The 13,719-nt window shown below is 44.2% G+C and overlaps 1 long non-coding RNA gene across 1 annotated transcript; it reads left to right on the top strand.

The window, feature by feature from the left end:
* Positions 1–26: 26 nt before the first annotated feature.
* On the top strand, positions 27–12,290 carry LOC116448865. The gene is made up of 3 exons (XR_004242132.1): positions 27–317; positions 9,884–10,021; positions 11,788–12,290. It is a non-coding gene; the product is annotated as an uncharacterized LOC116448865 (long non-coding RNA).
* Positions 12,291–13,719: the final 1,429 nt, after the last annotated feature.

The following is a 13,719-nucleotide window of genomic DNA, read 5'->3' as shown; positions in this document are numbered from 1 at the left end:
TCGGTTCCGACGGCCGCTCTGGGGAAACAGAGCACAAGGGCAGACAAAAAATGAAGGTGCAAAAAGGCCCGCAGTGAAGCGGGGGAGGTTGTTTGCGCTTTTCTCTTTCATTACCGGTGTCTTTTCAAGCCTGATGAAAAGTGGGCGGGGCTGGGGAGAATGAACTGCCTGGAACTGTAACCTAAAACCAGAAAGGCGTAAGGGGGGCAATAAAGGGAACAGTGCGAGGGCCAACACAACTCCAGCTGTGCGGGTGCGCGGCCAGGGCACTGCCGGGCACAATTTGGGGTCATCTGCACAACTTACACCTGTCCCAGGTACTCTCAGCCCTCCTTGCGCCGGGCCCTCGGCTCCGGAGGGAACTCCCAGGGTCCCCCGAGGGGGTGCTGAGGGCTCAGCCCGGCGGGGGCCTCGGCTCGGAAGGGAACTCCCAGGGTCCCCCCGGCCGGTGCTGAGGGGGTGCTGAGGGCTCAGCCCGGCGGGGGCTGAGCTGATCCCGGTGCCCGAGGCGGTCCGGCCCCGCTGCCCCTCGGCCCCGCTGCCCCTCGGCCCCGCTGCCCCTCGGCCCCGCTGCCCCTCGGCCGCCAGCGCGGCGCGTTGCCATGGGAACCCCGGCCGCGGGAGAGACCATTGGGCGCCGCGGGGGGGGACGAGGGGAGAGACGATTCCGCGCGGAGCTCGGCTGAGGGCAGAGGCCGCCCTCGGGCAGCGCTTCATTTATCACAGAGCTGCGGAATTGTTTGGGTTGTAAAGGACATGAAAGATCATCCAGTGCCACCCCCTGCCATGGGCAGGGACACTTCCCACAGGTTGCTCCAAGCCCCAGTGTCCAGCCTGGCCTTGGGCACTGCCAGGGATCCAGGGGCAGCCACAGCTGCTCTGGGCACCCTGTGCCAGGGCCTGCCCACCCTCCCAGGGAACAATTCCTTCCTAATCTAAATCTGCTCTCCATCAGTTTAAAATCATTGCCCCTTGTCTTGTCACTCCAGGCCCTTATAAAAAGTCCTTCTCGCTCCTCTTAAGGAGCCGCCTCCCATGTCATTTCAACCTTTTTCCCCCAAGCGCTGCAAAACATCCCCCGATTGTCTTTGAATCCAGGCTCTTCTATGGTTTCACTTATTATTTATTCACCACTCCGGAGGAACCCATGTGCTCTTGCTGCTGATTTAGTGCCGTGCTTTAAGTAGCTAAAATCTAAATCAACCTCGCTGAATGCAAGGAGGTTTCAAATAGCTTTTGGTGCATGTTATCCCATTATCCACACTAACCTTTAGTTAGTGCTCAGGACCCACAGAACTAAACATCCTTGTGATGTTTAATTTTTCACAAAAGCTCCATTTATGCCCACCCTGTAGATTTGTGCAGTTATAGATCCATGCATCACACCTTGGCTCTTCCAGAGCAGGTATTTACGTCTCTGCCAATAAATGATAATTCCCATGCTATCCCCTCAAAGGATACCTGGAGTGCATGGCAAGATTCAAGTTTTTATCAGTTATATTGTTGCAGTTTATTTGCTTTGAGTCTTGTCCTTCCGATTTTGGTGGCTTGACCATTATTTATAATTGATGCTCCTTTAGGGGATAAACAGCCTTCACAGAAAAGCTGGAGTTTCAGGAGAAAGCACTCCATGATCCAAGCCGGGCTTTAATAAGGACAAAGTATTATCTGTTTGAAATTTATGCACTCTAAGCTGTATTTCATTTGGCAAATTTGCATTTGCCCCATATGTATTCAAGCTAGGAGGCACACAATAACTTACACTATTTTTCTTCACTATATAATCTGTCTGGCAGTAATTTTCCTTCATCATCCTGGTTACAGCACAGTTTTCAAGATTTTTTTATCCTGACAGGCAATTTGTGTGGAGAGCCTGTGGAAACACATATGGATTTATGGATTTTTTGATCTTGAGAAGGAACTCTACAAGTAGTTTGCATAATGTATAATCAACCTGAAAATATTCTGTATTATGGACATTATTTGGAGTATTGTTTTGTAGCATTATAACATGTTCTTTCCTGTAGGAAAATCGTGTTCTTAGTAGCCAGATGAATACAGTTTTTAATATTCTATAATAATGCCTTACTGAAAGGCATCCCATTGTACATGGGATACTTATCTGGTATTTTCAGAGAAAGCAGAAGCAATACACTGTTCTACATAAATTATGTTACAATACTCAGGACTATTTTTAAAGTTTCCACTAGGAAAAATGAAGATTTAGATGTAAGATAATTTCCTGCAGAAAAATTGGCACTTCAGCTTCCAAAACTTAAATGATTCACACTGACTTTGTGAGCTTTGGATCAAGTACTTCAGCTGGAAGGGTATCAAGAGCCTGTTTTGTTGAGGGTTGGCCCATTAGATTTACATGCATGGGAGGTGAAGTAATGCAGGATTTGATGCTGGCATTCTCTACGTCATCGTATTTATAATTAGATTATTTAACTTGCAGCCATTTTATGTGTCTCCTCCGGTTCTCAGTTGTATTTTTTGTTTCATTTACCTAGATCTGACTTTCATAAACATAATTCTCTATTTTTGCAATCAGCTTTCACAAATGTAGATCACACAAAGAAGTCCGTTCTTGCCTGATTTCTCCCAGAGTCACTTTTGTTGGAAGTAAACGTAAAGTTTATAAGGAAAATAACAACTGAAATTCAACTCAAATCCATCTGGTGGAGTTGTGCTATAAGTTATAAACCTTCTGTGTTTCTGTTGCCATTCTCTTCTTTTGTTCTCATACTGCTCCTGACAAAAATGAACCAGATTTATTAACTTCGTGGGGCTTGTCATCCATATTAAAATATTTTTTTACTGCTTTTGAGGCTCTGTATTTAAAGTCACTGTTAAGAAGAACTCCTGAGCACAGAGGTGACTGAGGGACCAAGGGACTGACCAAGGCATTTAGGGGCTTGTACTAACTCACGTTCCTACTTTGATTTGCAATCCCTTACATTTGTTTCAGGCTTTAGGTGAGGTTCCAGATCAATATTTCTGAGGTTGCAGGGCTATGAGTTACATTAGTACTGGAAATGAAGAATGGTCAGAAAATATAATTTCATTTTTTCACGAGCTGCCTTTGATCACTTTCCACAAATTTTCGTGCAGTTCAAATTCCACTTTCATGGTCATTTACCAAATGCCTGTTTTAAAATCTCATAAACCAAGATCTGCAGGAAATGAAGTTTAAATTTGCTCTGGAACTGCTTGTTCTTATGACCAGACAAGAAATAGAAGTAACATCATTTTACCTAGCTGATGGCTCACCATGGCCACTAATACACTTTCAATAAAAGCAGGGTATTTTTAGTCCTCAAGAGGAGATTGTGTTACTTATTAGTTGTAAATTATTTGCTCCATTTTGTCAATACGGCAAGAACCTTGTTTTCCCTCTCCTCCCCCGTTTTTGGCTGCAGAGGCACACATGGAATAAAAGCTACTAATCAGATGTGAAGGTGTTTTACCTTTAGTCACATCAGATGCCGTTTAAGATGGTCTGGAGTATTAAATCTATTTAAATTCAGGACAAAACCTGAAGGGCTTAAGCCCCTTTGCTTAATAGGAGAGGGCTGGTTAAGTCCATTGGGGAGCAAAACCCAAGCAAGGTTTGATTTACTGCCAAAACTTTCTTTCACACTCCCCAGAACAGCACATGAAATTGTCACTTTCAGTAATTTTTTAACATTCTTCATAAAAAAAGATTTCCTTGCTCAGCCAGAGCTCCTGGTTTGATCACAAACCTTGGGCTCAGCCAAGCACAGGCAGAAATGAACCCAACACCTCCAAGCATCAGAGTTCCCCTGTAAAAGAGATGTTGTTCACAGATGGCAGATCAGGCCATTAATTTGTGCCCTGAACTAAAAACACACAGTGCCTTCCTTGGCTCTGCTTGACCCAAAACTCAACCAAAAGTATCCAAAACTGGAGCCAAGTTTGAAGTATTTTTGTGAGGCCAGGTGATTTTCAGGTTTCATTACCACGTTTCAGGCTCTGTGACCTGCAGCCTACACATCTGAAGGTAAAGCAGGCTGGTACCTACAAAGAAAAGCACTTTGCAGTAATAAATGGGAGGATTATCTCCAGTGCTTCCAGTGAATACAGCTGCTGGGGAGTGTTTTATTTGTTCACTTTATAAGGATAAAAAAAATGGACTTGTTTTAAGCCATTCAGGTTTAAGACAGGCTTTATCTCCCAGGTTGGAGGGAAAGATTAGTCCTTATTAGAGCCTAATCTTAATGATATCCATTTAGAAATAGGGCTTCAAATTGTCTAAAATATTTAAACACGATGAAATGCAAAGACTTAAGAGAGCTGAAGTCTTCTGAGAGAAAAAAAAATGAAAACCTGAAGATTTATCTACAAAGATTAAAGCAGCTTTAATGGCAAAGCCCTAAGAAAATAAAAGAAAATACCAGGAGAAGGAAAATCGAAGCTCTTGCTAATGTCTGTACAAGGCAAATTAAGTTATAGATGTGGTAAAATGGCTTAAGAAATTATAAAAACGTAACCATTTAGCTGCTGTTTCATAGCCAAAGACGTCACAACAGTTTACCTTTGTCTAATCATTTGCTTTTCTGGATTTTTAGACAGTCTTTGCTTTTCGTACAAAAGAGTGTGAATGCATTGAGGCATTTTCAAGTTTTAAAAATAGAAATGGCATTTTTTCCCCCATACTGTAGCAAAGAGAACACAACTGTTGTTTGTGTGCAGGTACTGTAGTGAAGCAGCAGGGGAGTTCCTTGCTGATCACAGGATGAGGCAGGTTACAAGCACTGCCTTGCAGACATTCCACACTTTAGCACTGAAATTTCCACCTTTGCCCAGGATCATCCTTCCCTTTGGCTCAAAAGCTTCCCCATCATGAGTGAAAATGGTGTTTTATGCCCAGCCCTGAGGGGAGCCTGGATATGAAAAGCGTTTTTGTGCAGGTTTTCGGTAGAGGTTGGGTGTGAAGAGCAGGAATCCAGATAAGTGCAGGGATATCCAGAGCTGAGAGGGCTTTGCTTTGCTGCCTTTTTCCAGGTGTTCCCATCACGAGATGTCCCCATCAACCCAAAGATCACCATGGCAGCACCAAACTCAAACAGATGGATTTTTCCTGGGCATGTAGGGAATGGGCAGCTGGGCTTTTATGGAAGGCTGGGCTGAATTTGCTTTGCTTCTCCTCGCCTGATCTATGATGACACATTTTTAAATGCCCAAGGTTATACAGATGTGAGCCTGAACTCACCTTGCATCCTTTCTTCTGCTGCTCAGACTCCCAGCACTGCTGGTTTTTCCTGATATCCTGAGTTTCTCAGTGCTGCTTTTCACACAGCCACTGGAAGGCCCTTGCTGCCTTTCCATGATTTGCTGTTAATACAGTTCTCAAACAGTTCTTGGCTGTTTTAGGGCAGCTTTTACCTAAACTCACCAGAGAACTCTGTTGTTTGATGTGGTTAATAACCTTTTCCTTCCATTTTCACAACTGCAGCACCTCAGTTTCTTCCCATTCTGGAATGAGAAAAACCAGGAATCAGGAATTTGCTTACAATAACATGCACAAACTTCCTAGAAAGATTGAAACTGAGAAATCCTCAACTGAACTTTATCTGTTGGAATTCACTTGGCATGGTTTGTGAGTGCACCTCACTTTTGCAATTTATCTCTGTAATAGGTTTGCAGAGCTTCCTCAAAGCCTTGCCAAGTTATTTCGGGTGTCATCATCAATATTTTCTTCAGAAATTGGATATGAGAAACAGTAAACGGGCAGTTTATATGTGAATAATGATTAGCTTGAGCAGCAATACCAAATCATTTCCCATAGCCCTGGTAGAAATAGTTCAACGATTCCACATCTATAAAAGAGGGTGAAACACAAAAAGGAATGCAGATCACAGCCCGGTTTTACAGCCAGAACACCAACATATCATCTTTTAAAGAACTTTCACTGGAATTGCTTACAAATAGGAGGAAATATTGCTTATTTAGCACATCTGTAGGGGAGAGAGAGATGCTTCCCCAGAGAAGAACTTTTTAATATAATCATTAAAATAATTCTGTCTAGCAAAAGTTTGCAGTTTTAGTAGACTGTGTACAAAACAGGATAAGGATGGTTTGGTCTGCTTGTATTAAATTCCTTTTGTAGCTAAACCACTGCAGTGGCTCATTGAAACATGAGAAATCAAAGCTCAGATCCTGTTTTCTGGGCTGACAGGGATATTGCTATCATTTCTGATTTGCTGAACAACTGTGATCAACAGGTAAACCTTCCTGGGAGCATTGGGATGCAGGTGGGACAGAAAAGGGGTGGGAGCAAAATTGATTTGTGCATCCTCAAACAAAGCCTTTGTGGTGTTGAAAAAAGGAGCTCACATCATTCCTGGGTTTAAGTTGCTGGGGAACTTTCCATTATAAAACATCTTTGCATGTTCTGTGATAAAGAGAGGAGGGTGAGATGGGGTATTGGGGAAAAATTCCTCCCTGGGAGGGTGGGGAGGCCCTGGCACAGGGTGCCCAGAGCAGCTGTGGCTGCCCCTGGATCCCTGGAAGCATCCAAGGCCAGGATGGACAGAGCTTGGAGCAGCCTGGGATAGTGGAAGGTGGGCTGGAGTGAGATGATCTTTGAGGTCTCTTCCAACCCAAACCAGTCTGGGATTCTCTGAAATTCTTGAATTTCTTGCTGCAGGCCTTCAGAATTCAGAATGTCTGGAGAAATGACTTTTATTAGTTCTGTACAAGTTTGCAAGATAGAAACTTTGAAAAGCTTTCTCTCCTCCATGAATTTAGTAACAGCAATGTTCATTTCCATGTTGGCACAGAGCTCCTTGAGTGGAACCTGGAGCTCTGGACAAGCCATTCAAAGGCAGTGACAATGGATGGGAGAGGAAAACATTTCAGGAAGCTCATCTGAAGCATAGACTGCAAATTCTTTCATTCTATGCAAGAATTCCTTTTTTGATTTTATTTTAAGAACTACAACTGTAAATATATCCGCTTCTCACATACTCTGCTCCATATCCCTCCAAAAAAGGGGAAAACTTTATCCCTGGATCATCTCAACGGAAGAGATCTCCAACATTTTTGATGTCCCAGCATCAGAGCTGGGTTTCTGTGATTTTACAATATGATTTTGGATTTAAAGTTTCTCAGTTCTGCCTGAACTCTGCTGGAGATGCCAGAGCTCTTTCCCAGATGGAATTCCTGCTGTGCTTTTCACAAAAACCTACTGACAGGATGCCATACTTGAATGCAATCATTGTAAACACCGGTACCACACAGGTGAGACCTCTTTCCACATCAAATCCCCAAAAAAATGTACTCCCTGTCTCACAACTACATAAGGACTGCTCAAATCACACCCTTGGCCGTGGCTCCACCAGAATTTTAGGGGAGCAATTAACATATGTTCAATATTTGGCTATGAACAAAAATGCCTTTATAGTGCAAATGTTGCAGTCTGGTTGTTGGATCATTACCAAGCAAAGGCAGAAGCATCCGTCAGGAATTTGCTGACAATCCTGCAAATAAAGAAGGAAAGGATTCACCTTGTGACTACAAAAAAATCAACAAATAAACAAGCAAATACCAACCAGCTGCTGGATTAAGAACAAAAAACCAAGGGGAAAAAAATGCTTCCAATTTAGAAGAGCTTCACTGGAGTCCTTTTGTTGTCCCAAAAAGCAATAGGAATTAATCATCTCTGCTGGCATGCCAGAGGTAGGGACTAAAACAATGGTCCTGCAAGTAAATACAAGTGAAGATCTTGCTGTTAAAAATTCATGTAAAAATCATTCCAGCAGAGGAATAAGATCAGATATTTTCTTCCAATTCCAGCAAGCTGACAAAGGAAAGAATTAGATACCAAGTCACAGCATGCATGAATTAATCAATATGGATTTCAAATGCATCTCTGTGAGAGCTGCAATGAGAGGAGCAGACAATTATTGCATGGCCAAAAACAATCTGCTACAGAAACAGAATTCTTATTCTGACATTTAAGTTTCTCATCTTTTTTTAACCACTTAATGAATAAAAACTGTACTTAACTATTAATAATGAGATTTTAATTTCAGAAATTAGACCCTTTTAGTTTTATATCTCTCACACCCAGTGATCTTTTTCAACATTCCCAAAAAAGCATGGAGCCTACATATTGAAAGGAAAATTTATTTAATGTTAATCATTACTGTGAACTTTGGGTTTTCATCAGTTACTAAATGGCCTTGGCATTAGAAAATACCACAGTGATAGGTAATGTCACAGAACATTAACAATTCCATTTTTCTTATCAATTAAGCTGACCTTACCTACACTTATTATTTATTTGAACAAGAGAAATCTAAACACATCATGGATATTACAGTCCATCTGCTACAGTGTTCTCTAAATGCTTGTCCTTACCCAAGGCTTTTCTCTTTCAGAGATGATAATTCATCTCTGAAAACCCTGATAAAAACAGAAATTGTGTAATCAGTGAAACCAGGAATTTCTTTTCTGTTCTTTTTACATATCCTACAAATGATCTACCATTTATTGCAACTCGTAATTTAAGAAATAGCTCCAGTCTTCACATCAGAAAACAGCAGATTTTTTCTTCATTAAAGGCATTTTGTCAATAATGGTAGTGTGGAAGGTGTGGGGAATCTCCTGTCTCCTCTCAGCACCCATTTTGCAAATGGAAGACATAAAATGACATAAAATAATGGACATTAAGTGACGGTGGAGATGCTCAAGGAAAGGGGTTCACAACTGAAAATGTGCTGGTTACAAATGAAAATTTGATACTGGCAAACTCCATCATAAAAATAAAGTGAAATCACCTCCAATTCCTTCCTTACATCCTTGATGGATGTAATAAATCATTGTTCAACTTTAAAAGTTGAAAAACAGATTAAGGACCAGAAAACTAAAGCAGAAATTAACTTAAAGGCAAAATTGACATTTCCAAGGCGTAACACAAAATTGGGGGCAACTTTTAGGGCCCAGCAGTCCTAGGTGTCCTGGAGCTAGAGGTTGTTCCAATTCTTTGTTTTTAATTAAATTAGGAGAACAACCATGGACATCCTCACAATTTCTTTGTTAAGCCTTCTATTTTTACACTGGGACAAACAACAAAAGATAATGGAAAGAAGTAAAATTTTAAACATATATATTACTTAAGACTTTTTCTCTTCTTCCTCCTGAACTTCACTAAGCCAGGCTCAGCTGAGCTAAATTTCCTTTGCCCTACCACTTCCACAGCTGAAGTGTTTGGCCTAAGCTGAGCTCCTCCTCTTTTTGGGACTACTGCAACATCTGGTAATTCCAATGATGGGGAGAAAAATGGCTCCAATAGAGGCAAAAAGTTTTACCCAGTAATTGATGATGATGAAAGCAATAACTAACATTTGATAAATGTGGAGAACCCCCATTTATGTTGAAATACCAGTTCTTGTTCTCTGGGAAAAATGCAGCACCTCAGGAAATTCCCTGCCGAGAGTCACCTTTCAGGTTGCAGCATGGCCAGGTCCATCCTTAAAAGACATTTCCAAGACAGGGACTTTTTGCTTGGTGAGTTCCCAGTATCCCAATTCCCCAAGCTTTATAAAATATCGTTCTGCGTGACAACATTAAGAAATGTTTCCGAGGGCTGGGAATCTAAAGAAAATCCCTGATGTTTTCTGAGCAGCTCGGAGTCCCTGTCCCTTCCAGATCAGCTGTTCATGAGAACAGGCCACGGTGCTGCTGTATTCCAATCCCACTGGGCAGCGCCTTGAATCCGTCACGGATCATAAATTCATTGCAAAGCAAACATTTAGGACATGGGGGAGAGTGGAGAATAACTGGCAAAAAAATTATTCTGAAAAAAACCCCAGAAACTGTAGAGGATTTACCATCTGTTTTGTTTTCCGTCCAGGTACTTCTGGGCTCCGAACAAGCTTTTGTGCCTTGGAAATTCACCAGTTCTCTGAAAAAAAATCCCTTGTTGCTATGGAAATACCATCCCTTCACGATGAATCCTTCTTGAAGGTGGAGGACATTGGCAAGACTAAACGTAAACTTTTTTGGGGTTTTTTAATGATGTGTCAGACAAAAGCGGCTGGAGCAGGGAGAATTCCTCACCCCCCAAAAACCACTCCTGGTATCATCACCTGCATGTGAGGAACATAAAGCAGCTGCGTGATGGGGTCATTATCCATCCCCAAAACGCATCCAGAGTCCCCTGGAGCTCGTGGCACGACTGCTGTGTGGAGAGCAGGGCTGTGCTGAGGGCTGGCTCTGTGCCCAGAGCTCTGTTTTAATGAAACACGAAGTTGAGAGGGATCAATAACGCTCTCTCCTCCCAAACAGCCCCTTAGAGCAAGCTTTGGGAAGGTGATGGGTAAGGAAATTAGATGTCTGTGAAAGCTGGCAACATTCCTGTCAGGTTCCCACCACGGAGGCTGCCTTGTCACTCCATGGCAAACCTCAGCAGGGGGATACAAAAGGGAATGAAAGACAAGAGTGTGTGAAAAAAACATGAGAGAAAACCTCCCCTTTCCCCCTCCTCCCACTTGTTTTTTCTCTCTGCCTGCATGCCAACAACCCCCGAGTGAAATTCCCCCAGATGTGACCCTCAAGATGAGCAGCCAGCCAGAAAGACAGACATGATGGTCTTCATATCCTCTCCCCACTCAGAGCCCTCCTACAAACCTGATGGCTGCTGAGGCCACTATCGACCCTGCATGTGTAGAGTGGAAAACAAAACGAAGCCACCCCTTCAGCATTAAGACCTAATCCATCCTCCTGCAACTCAGACTTGTGCAGTGATTTATGACTGAGTTCATTCCCACCCCTACAATGCACTCACCATCACAAACAGGCTCAGGGAGTACTCAAAAAAATTAAAACACAGCTCAGCATAAGCATGGCAAATCTGTCTGTTAACCTGATGGGTTTCTTCAAAGGGTAATACCCAATGAAATTAATTTCAAAAGCAACACATGAAAAAAAAGCGGTCTAAAAATAGTGTAGCAGTGAGATCTTTTGGTTCTTTAATAAATTGATGTCTGGAGCTGACATGTTCACAGAATCCCAGAATGGTTTGGGTTGGAAGGGGCATTAAAGAAAATACAGTTCTAACCCCTGCCATGGCAGGGACACCTTCCACTGTCCCAGGCTGCTCCAAGCCCCGTCCAGCCTGGCCTTGGGCACTGCCAGGATCCAGGGGCAGCCACAGCTGCTCTGGGCACCCTGTGCCAGGGCCTGCCCACCCTCACAGGGAGGAATTTCTCCCCAATATCCCATCTAACCCTGCTCTCTGTCAGTGGGAAGCCATTCCCTGTGTACTGGCACTCCAGGCCCTTGTAAATTGTCCTTTTCCATCTCTTCTGTCAGCTCCTTTCAGGTACTGAAAGGCTGCAATAAAGTCACCTCAAAGCTTTCTCCTCTCCAGGCTGAACAATCCCAATTCCCCCAGCCTTAGAGCAGAGCTGCTCCATCCCTCTGCTCATCCTGGTGCTGGACTCCCTTCCAGTGCTGGGACCCAGAGCTGGGGGCAGCTCTGCAGGTGGGGTCTCATAGAGAGGCAGGATCAGTGTGGGCCAGCATGTTGGAGACACAGGTGGGGTTTTTAAATCACCTGCATGTTTGGCTGTTTTTATTGAGAACATTCCTATTTTGAAATCTTCAACTATGTGATTCTAATTTTTTATTTGGGAAGCCTGAACCAGCTGCAGTTCCAGAGCACCCCCACCGATGTCCCCAGCATTACAGCGAAGCTGCTTTATACCTCTCAATCAGCAGTTCAGTTTATTACAGCTTATTTTCCCCTCTCTTCAGCTGCCTGCTCGTCTTGCTCTATTCTTCTGAGACTCGTTTTTACAACCTTCGCAGGATGTGAATTCATTCAGCGTGGTGGCCTCCTGCAGGGAGTGCTCTGCTCACACCATCTTGTACCAACAGGCAGCCTGAGGAGAGCCCTCTGTGCCAGGGCCTGGCTGCAGGACACCTGGCAGCACTCACAGCAGCCCTGTGCTTCCTGCAACTTGTATGTTTAAATATTTCTAATGATGGGGGAAACAAATTGTTACAGCTACAAATCACCTGCCAGAGTGACCAGATTTGCATCACAAACCTTTGCACAATCAGTACTTGACAAAAGCCAGGTTGTCCCTCAGTAACTTAATTTTTTTTTGAGAGTTTAGGAAGGGCTGTGGTAGGAAAATGTGGTTCAAAGCAGCATTCAATGTGCTGAATACTTTTTATTCCAAGTGCAAATCTGTGACTGTACCTGTTAAGATTGTATTAGAATGATTAAACCAATTAAAACAGATTTATTGCCATTCTAAGATTCCCTTTTGAGATGGAAATAGTCCTGCTTTTAAAACATGAATTCATTGTTCTATAAAGGTTTCACACATTTTAAAAGTGTTATCAAAAACTGTAGGATTGCCTTCTGAAGAAATTTTTTAATCTTTCACTGCCTGTCTTAAGTGGCTGAAACAAGACAGTAGAGAAAACATTTTAGGGAAGGCTGAGAAAAGAATGGAGCTACAGCCAGTTTCTGACATGGGACCAGAATCTGACACCAGAAATCTCTTGTGATAGGACAGATGTTTCATCCTCACAGGAATTTTAGTGAGGAGCTCATGGGTACAGTTTGTACACACCTGGGTTCAGATCCTCCCCTACCTGCTCATGCCTGGCCACAAAACACAGTCCGTAGGGACCAGGTTCTTGGTTTGGGATGCTCAGGGGGGCTCCAGATTCCCTGTGCCAACTGGATTGAACTAATGTCTGCCATGCCTGACCACCCTTCCCAGGAAGAAATTCCTCCTGGTGTCCAACCTGATCCTCCCCTGGTACAGCTCGAGGCTGTTTCCTCTTGTTCCATCTCTGGTTGCCTGAGAGAAGAGCCAACCCCCTTTTTTAGAGTTATTTGCCATGTTGATTTGTGATTATTACCATGTGAAAAACACTTTAAAATAATAATCTGCTGCAATTTATGGCAGTAGCAGGAAACCCCTTGCACAGGACAAACGAGCAGGTCAGGAGATACTCACCATCATCGCAAAGCTGCTTTTAAGTGCTTGTCCTTTGTCCCCACTGCCCCATTTTGAGAACTGGAGCAGCACCGAGGAGGATGAAGAGCCCCAAGGAGATGCAGCCCCAACTGCCCAGCGCTGGCAGCACAGGGACAGAGCCAGTGTCCAGCACGGGGACAGAGCCAGTGTGCCAGCACAGGGACAGAACCAGTGTCCAGCACGGGGACAGAGCCAGTGTCCAGGATGGGGACAGGGCCAGTGTCCAGGATGGGGACAGAGCCAGTGTCCAGCACGGGGACAGAGCCAGTGTCCCAGCACGGGGACAGAGCCAGTGTCCAGCGCAGGGACAGAGCCAGTGTCCAGCAGGGACAGAGCCAGTGTCCAGCGCAGGGACAGAGCCAGTGTCCAGCACGGGGACAGAGCCAGTGTCCAGCACGGGGACAGAACCAGTGTCCAGCACGGGGACAGAGCCAGTGTCCAGCACGGGGACAGAGCCAGTGTCCAGGATGGGGACAGAGCCAGTGTCCAGCGCAGGGACAGAGCCAGTGTCCAGGATGGGGACAGAGCCAGTGTCCAGGATGGCGACAGAGCCAGTGTCCAGCACGGGGACAGAGCCAGTGTCCAGCACGGGGACAGAACCAGTGTCCAGCACGGGGACAGAGCCAGTGTCCCAGCACGGGGACAGAGCCAGTGTCCAGGATGGGGACAGAGCCAGTGTCCAGCGCAG

This window comes from Corvus moneduloides, chromosome 10 (assembly GCF_009650955.1).
Source record: "Corvus moneduloides isolate bCorMon1 chromosome 10, bCorMon1.pri, whole genome shotgun sequence".
NCBI classification, from domain to species: domain Eukaryota; kingdom Metazoa; phylum Chordata; class Aves; order Passeriformes; family Corvidae; genus Corvus; species Corvus moneduloides.
The sequence above is the reverse complement of the archived record's forward strand: the minus strand, read 5'-3'. Positions and strand labels throughout refer to the sequence as shown.